The sequence below is a fragment of the Notothenia rossii genome (assembly GCF_949606895.1).
Source record: "Notothenia rossii genome assembly, chromosome: 10".
Lineage (NCBI taxonomy): Eukaryota > Metazoa > Chordata > Actinopteri > Perciformes > Nototheniidae > Notothenia > Notothenia rossii.
In genome coordinates, this window is record NC_136908.1 from 32,401,643 (window position 1) to 32,410,099 (window position 8,457).

Genomic DNA, 8,457 nt, shown 5'->3' on the forward strand with positions numbered 1-8,457 from the left:
GAAATAGATGATCGGGCTCGATATATGGTTAAATATAGCAGTAGGCTATCGATTTTCATAGATGAGAGTAACATCTACGTCACTTTACGGCCCCGCCCACTTTTGGGGGAAACAACGGCTGTCATTTGAATGGCGATCGAGCCTGAAGCCACAGAGATCTTCTGTTACTGTCCTTTCTTCTTAGAGGAAGTACAGAAACACGTAACTCTGGATTTGTTTTAATGTTTGAGGTGCAATAAACGACACAGCAGCTTTTTGGCATGATAAAACTATTATGTTCCGCCCTATAGAGAGCCGCAGTGACACGTCGTAAAACCCGGAAGTAAATTAGCATTTTTAGCACTTCCGGTTCCTTCCTCAAAAAGCAATGCATTTTTTCCATAGGGTTTTGGAAAATAGCTCGAAATAAGGTCTGTGGTTGACACAAATTTAAGAGGTAATTGACGTTTTGTTCTACGGCATTAAATACATCAGCAGTGACCCCACTGGGGATTTTTGAAGAGTTTACGTGTCTGAAAAACGATGGTTGTTACCGAATGGCTGAATAGGACTACAGAAATTGTCGAGGCCGTTGTACGTCATTACGCCGAACACGTAAACACTCCCGCTAAGTTTGTTTTCCCCTGTGTTCTGCTTAAAAGCAAGTACCTGCCTATCTTTAGTATCTGTATATCTATATCTGACCATTAGAATCTGTATTTTTGAAATTGTCGTTTTTAACACCGTAGTTTTACAAATTATAGAATAATTAATTACCAGTGTTTTCCAATTTTACTCGGCAGTTCGTTTCGTTGGCTAACGTTAGCTAAAGCTAGCGCTACTAGTTAGCTTCGCAATGGTTTGTTGCTTTGCTCCGGGTTGCAGCCACAGGTCTTCGCATGAAACGTGCTTGTTCTATCGTTTCCCGGCCAATGTTTTCCAAAGGAGAGTCTGGATTCGTGCCATGAGGTAAGCTGACGTTACATTTTTGTCCATGTCACGGTGAAATGTAAATAATGGGTAGTGACTGTATCGCCGTTATAGAGATGGCGCTGCTGAAAAGACCGCAACACAAGTAAAGATAATGAATACATCCTATTAAAACCTGTGTGGCTTATATGATAAGTCTTATTAGTACAAGCAGCATAACGTTTCACCATGTAACTAAAGATTGTAGTCAGGGAAATCAGTTTGACATATTGAACTAATAACAAATCACCTCTGGCTGGCAGAGAACTCTCTGCTCCATAGCTTCTCTTGGACGTAAAATCACATGTACATTTTACATTTATATTCAATTTAATATTCCATCCCTCACATACTTTTGTATATATAATAACTTATATTTTGTTTTTCTTGTTATGCTGCTGCAACACAAACATTTCCCAAATTGGGATCAATACAGTAATATTTTATCTTAATTAATTAAGAAATATAACTATTATAATTAGTGTAGCAGCTGACACCTATTTTCAATATGGATTAATCTACCATTTATTTCTTTAGTTCAATTTTCATCTATAAAAATGTAAAAATAGTGAAAATGTTCACGAGACTTATCAAAGTGCAAGGTTATATCTTTAGATGTTTTGTTTTAGCCTATGTACTGTATGTCTTAATGCTCTTACAGTATATGTGACGGTGTGACTTCCATGAAACTATATTTTATATCTTCCCAACAGACGAGCTGACAGAAAACCTAACACTCTAACAACCACAACATTGCAAAGGCGAGTAAATGTAAATTAAAAACAATTCACAATTTTATTATTTCTTCTTCTTTCTTGCAGTGAGGTGAAGCTGACCTTGCACTTGGTGCCAGTAAGGATGTTCCTCACGCAGGCTGAATGTTTCTCCTTCCTTACTGACAAAGAAGCCCTTGATTTGCAATGCTTCACTAATTGTCATTTCCCTTGCTCCGTAGGGACACTTTACCTCAAGCACAGCGGAAGACCCTACCAGACCATCTGGAGATGCCCCCAACAATCCTGATTGGGAGAGCCACAAATCTGACTCATGGACCTGCATCTGAGTTGCAGTGGTGAATGCCCTGACGCCCTCACATTCATTCATAGTCCCCCACTGTACAGACAAAACACCATCAAGGGCCTTTTGTTGCCTTAGCACCCTGGCAATAAAGGAAGCAGTCACACGCTTTGACCTCAGGACAGCTCCAAAGTTGCTGGCAGTCAACCTTCCTTTCCTGAACAAATGCCAGTTTGGGTTGGTTCGCTGACCAGTGGTAGCCACCTGAATTGCCCTCTGTTGCTCTTCAGACAATGCCATGCTTGCCACAATTGCCTCAGGTCCCTGATGCCCAACAGATTTGATAATTTCAGGAACAGTAAGTGTTTCCAAGCTGTAGTGTTCCTCTTCTGGCTCGGGGGAGAGAAGCCAAGAAATTCCTGAGAACCTGCCCCCGAGTCTGTCCCTCAGCCAGTCACGATCTTCGGAGGTAGGCTCTCTTGTCAGCGGGTTAAATTAGTTATTGGTTTCAACAGTCACATTAAAACAGTTACTAAATCAGCTTACTATCACCTAAAGAACATATCTAGGATTAAAAGACTAAAGTCACAGCAGGATTTGGACAAACGTGTCCATGCTTTTATCTTCAGTAGACTGGACTACTGCAATGGTGTCTTCACAGGTCTCACTAAAAAATCTATTTAGAAAGCTGCAGCTGATTCAGAACACCGCTGCTCGAGTCCTCACTAACACTAAGAAAGTGGATCACATCACTCCTGTTCTGAAGTCTTTACACTGGCTTCCTGTATGTCAAAGAATAGATTTCAAAATACTGCTGCTGTTTATAAAGCACTGAATGGTTTAGGACCAAAATGCATTTCTGACCACCTGCTAAATGATGAACCATCCAGATCTCTCAGGTCTTCAGGGACTGGTCAGCTTTCTGTCCCCAGAGTCAGAACTAAACATGGTAAAGCAGCGTACAGTTATTATGCTCCAAATATCTGGAACAAACTCCCAGAAACCTGCAGATCCGCTGCAACTTACTACTTTTAAATCCAGGCTGAGGACTTTTCTTTTTGTCGCTGCTCTTAATTGAACTATTAATATCTTAGACTGCACTGTAACTTTTATCCATGTATTTTTTCTTTTAATGTTTATTTTATTAGCTTTTCTTTTTAATGACAGATTTTAAATTCCATTTTCTTAATGTCTTTCATTTTTTGTAAAGCACTTTGAATTGCCTTGTGTTGAAAAGTGCTATATAAATAAACTTGCCTTGCCTAATAAAGATTTAATGTGACACATAAAATTGATTTGTTGATGGGAATTAATGTGAATAAATTAACTCTAGGTTAACGGTACTCTTGCTATCACTACTCACCGACACTATAAACCTTGTCCCTCATGCTAGCCCTGACAACACCGGTAAGCACACCTTCATCTAGGCTGCACTGTAACGTGTCCTGACTTGTAGTGGTTCTCTCCTCTATCTACACTCTTCTTGTCATCTTTGTAAAACTATATCAGACTGGTAATTGACACAGCCATGACTTCTAGTTAAATTCAGTGTGGCTAAAATGAAAAGCTTTGTTAAAATATGCAAGCACGCGAAAGTCAAATTCAGCTTTATTGTCAAAAATTCGACATGTGTTATACTGTACATCCAGAAATATCGAAATATCGTTTCCCACAGTGTGACATGTATACATAAAACAAAAAGGGCCTAGATAAACGTGGTATACATTAAACAAAACGGGCCTAGATAACCGGGGTATACAGTTTAAAATGTTAATATATTTAAAGTTTTCAAAGTGCAGTTTCAGTGCGAGTCAGTTGAAACGATCTTAAGTTGGCGTGATGTTGAAGTCTTGCGACCCTGCTGCTGTACTGGCTTGTAGTTCGTTTATAGCATAACGTTAGCATTTTGCTTCTGCCGACTAGATTAATGATTCAAAAATTATAAAAGTAGGGTTGACATGTGGATATTATCCGGCTGAACAAAACGTGATCCATCTCTTAAATATGTGTCAACCACAGACCTTATTTCGAGCTATTTTCCAAAATCCTATGGAGAAATTGCATTGCGTTTTAGACGAAGGAACCGGAAGAAGTTTACTTCCGGGTTTAAGGACGCGTCACTGCGGCTCTCTATAGAGAACCGCAGTGACGCGTCTTAAAACCCGGAAGTAAGTTAGCATTTTTAGCACTTCTTGTTCCTTCCTCAAAAAGCAATGCATTTTTTCCATAGGGTTTTGGAAAATAGCTCGAAATAAGGTCTGTGGTTGACACAAATTTAAGAGGTAATTGACGTTTTGTTCTACGACATTAAATACATCAGCAGTGACCCCACTGGGGATTTTTGAAGAGTTTACGTGTCTGAAAAACGATGGTTGTTACCGAATGGCTGAATAGGACTACAGAAATTGTCGAGGCCGTTGTACGTCATTACGCCGAACACGTAAACACTCCCGCTAAGTTTGTTTTCCCCTGTGTTGTGCTTGAAAGCAAGTACCTGCCTATCTTTAGTATCTGTATATCTATATCTGACCATTAGAATCTGTATTTTTGAAATTGTCGTTTTTAACACCGTAGTTTTACAAATTATAGAATAATTAATTACCAGTGTTTTCCAATTTTACTTGGCAGTTCGTTTCGTTGGCTAACGTTAGCTAAAGCTAGCGCTACTAGTTAGCTACGCAATGGTTTGTTGCTTTGCTCCGGGTTGCAGCCACAGGTCTTCGCATGAAACGTGCTTGTTCTATCGTTTCCCGGCCAATGTTTTCCAAAGGAGAGTCTGGATTCGTGCCATGAGGTAAGCTGACGTTACATTTTTGTCCATGTCACGGTAAAATGTAAATAATGGGTAGTGACTGTATCGCCGTTATAGAGATGGCACTGCTGAAAAGACCGCAACATAAGTAAAGATAATGAATACATCCTATTAAAACCTGTGTGGCTTATATGATAAGTCTTATTAGTACAAGCAGCATAACGTTTCACCATGTAACTCAAGATTGTAGTCAGGGAAATCAGTTTGACATATTGAACTAATAACAAATCACCTCTGGCTGGCAGAGAACTCTCTGCTCCATAACTTCTCTTGGACGTAAAATCACATGTACATTTTACATTTATATTCAATTTAATATTCCATCCCTCACATACTTTTGTATATATAATAACTTATATTTTGTTTTTCTTGTTATGCTGCTGCAACACAAACATTTCCCAAATTGGGATCAATACAGTAATATCTTATCTTAATTAATTAAGAAATATAACTATTATAATTAGTGTAGCAGCTGACACCTATTTTCAATATGGATTAATCTACCATTTATTTCTTTAGTTCAATTTTCATCTATAAAAATGTCAAAATAGTGAAAATGTTCACGAGACTTATCAAAGTGCAAGGTTATATCTTTAGATGTTTTGTTTTAGCCTATGTACTGTATCTCTTAATGCTCTTACAGTATATGTGACGGTGTGACTTCCATGAAACTATATTTTATATCTTCCCAACAGATGAGCTGACAGGAAACCTAACACTCTAACAACCAAAACATTGCAAAGGCGAGTAAATGTAAATTAAAAACAATTCACAATTTTTTTATTTCTTCTTCCTTGCAGTGAGGTGAAGCTGACCTTGCACTTGGTGCCAGTAAGGATGTTCCTCACGCAGGCTGAATGTTTCTCCTTCCTTACTGACACAGAAGCCCTTGATTTGCAATGATTCACTAATTGTCATTTCCCTGGCTCCGTAGGGACACTTTACCTCCAGCACAGCGGAAGACCCTACCTGACCATCCGGAGATGCCCCCAACAATCCTGATAGGGAGAGCCACAAATCTGACTCATGGACCTGCATCTGAGTTGCAGTGGTGAATGCCCTGACGCCCTCACATTCATTCATAGTCCCCCACTGGACAGACAAAACACCATCAAGCGCCTGTTGTTGCCCTAGCACCCTGGCAATAAAGGAAGCAGTCACACGCTTTGACCTCAGGACAGCTCCAAAGTTGCTGGCAGTCAACCTTCCTTTCCTGAACAAATGCCAGTTTGGGTTGGTTCGCTGACCAGTGGTAGCCACCTGAATTGCCCTCTGTTGCTCCTCAGACAATGCCATGCTTGCCACAATTGCCTCAGGTCCCTGATGCCCAACAGATTTGATAATTTCAGGAACAGTAAGTGTTTCCAAGCTGTAGTGTTCCTCTTCTGGCTCGGGGAGAGAAGCCAAGAAATTCCTGAGAACCTGCCCCCGAGTCTCTCCCTCAGCCAGTCACGATCTTCGGAGGTGGGCTCTCTTGTCAGCGGATTAAATTTGTTATTGGTTTCAACAGTCACATTAAAACAGTTACTAAATCAGCTTACTATCACCTAAAGAACATATCTAGGGTTAAAAGACTGATGTCAAAGCAGGATTTGGAAAAATGTGTCCATGCTTTTATCTTCAGTAGACTGGACTACTGCAATGGTGTCTTCACAGGTCTCACTAAAAAATCTATTAGAAAGCTGCAGCTGATTCGAACAACGCTGCTCGAGTCCTCACTAACACTAAGAAAGTGGATCACATCACTCCTGTTCTGAAGTCTTTACACTGGTTCCTCACTGACACTAAGAAAGTGGATCAGATCGCTCCAGTTCTGAAGTCTTTACACTGGCTTCCTGTGTGTCAAAGAATAGATTTCAAAATACTGCTGCTGTTTATAAAGCACTGAATGGTTTAGGACCAAAATGCATTTCTGACCTCCTGCTAAATTATGAACCATCCAGATCTCTCAGGTCTTCAGGGACGGGTCAGCTTTCTGTCCCCAGAGTCAGAACTAAACATGGTAAAGCAGCGTACAGTTATTATGCTCCAAATATCTGGAGCAAACTCCCAGAAACCTGCAGGTCCGCTGCAACTTACTACTTTTAAATCCAGGCTGAGGACTTTTCTTTTTGTCGCTGCTTTTAATTGAACTATTCATATCTTAGACTGCACTGTAACTTTTATCCATGTATTTTTTCTTTTAATGTTTATTTTATTAGCTTTTCTTTTTAATGACTGATTTTAAATGCCATTTTCTTAATGTCTTTCATTTTTTGTAAAGCACTTTGAATTGCCTTGTGTTGAAAAGTGCTTATATAAATAAACTTGCCTTGCCTAATAAAGATTTCATGTGACACATACAATTGATTTGTTGATGGGAATTAATGTGAATAAATTAACTCGGTCTTAAAAGGTTAACGGTACTCTTGCTATCACTACTCACCGACACTATAAACCTTGTCCCTCATGCTAGCCCTGACAACACCGGTAAGCACACCTTCATCTAGGCTGCACTGTTACGTGTCCTGACTTGTAGTGGTTCTCTCCTCTATCTACACTCTTCTTGTCATCTTTGTAAAACGATATCAGACTGGTAATTGACACAGCCATGACTTCTAGTTAAATTCAGTGTGGCTAAAATGAAAAGCTCTGTTGAAATATGCAAGCACGCGAAAGTCAAATTCAGCTTTATTGTCAAAAATTCTACATGTGTTATACATCCAGAAATATCGAAATATCGTTTCCCACAGTGTGACATGTATACATAAAACAAAAAGGGCCTAGATAAACGTGGTATACATTAAACAAAACGGGCCTAGATAACCGGGATATACAGTTTAAAATGTTAATATATTTAAAGTGTTCAAAGTGCAGTTTCAGTGCAAGTCAGTTGAAACGATCTTAAGTTGGGGTGACGTTGAAGTCGTGCGACCCTGCTGCTGTACTGGCTTGTAGTTCGTTTATAGCATAACGTTAGCATTTCGCTTTTGGCGACTAGATTTATGATTCAAAAATTATAAATGTAGGGTTGTGTTAGAAATTAAAATCAATGTTTTAATGGAGAAATGTAGTTTAAACATGCCGTCAGTTTTAATGCTCTTTTATACTGAAAAACCAGAAATTCTTGTGCACAAGCAGTTAAGCTTTTATTCTGAAAATCCTTCCTCTACGGTTAGCATTTAGCATGTGGCTAATATACGATTTCCTGAAGAGGTGAATTTAGTAGCGAAATGATATGGAGTGGTGCAAACCGAAGCCTACTGATTTAACACTACAACTATAGATGTCGAGATACTACCATGCTGAATATTAAATGAAGGTACAGTTTATTTGAATACATTATTTTTTACAGACGAGAGTAGCATGTGACAACATCCGGAATGACCGGAAACCAAACGAGCCGAGAAGTATTGTTTAGAGCAGGGGTGTCCAAACTACGGCCCGCGGGCCAACTGCGGCCCGCCAACCATTTTTAATTGGCCCGTTTCAAAGTCTAAAAGTATAATGGACTATGGCCCACACACAATATTTGCGTTTAACTGTATTGTACTTCTTAGTTTCAACACTAGATGGAGCTACTGTCTTTAACAAGGCAGCGTCCCTACAAAGCAAGCAATCAAAGAAAAAATTTGCTCAGGGTCACCAGAAATGGCGGAACCAAAAAGACGCAAGATCGCAAGTGAGTGCAGAAAATTTCA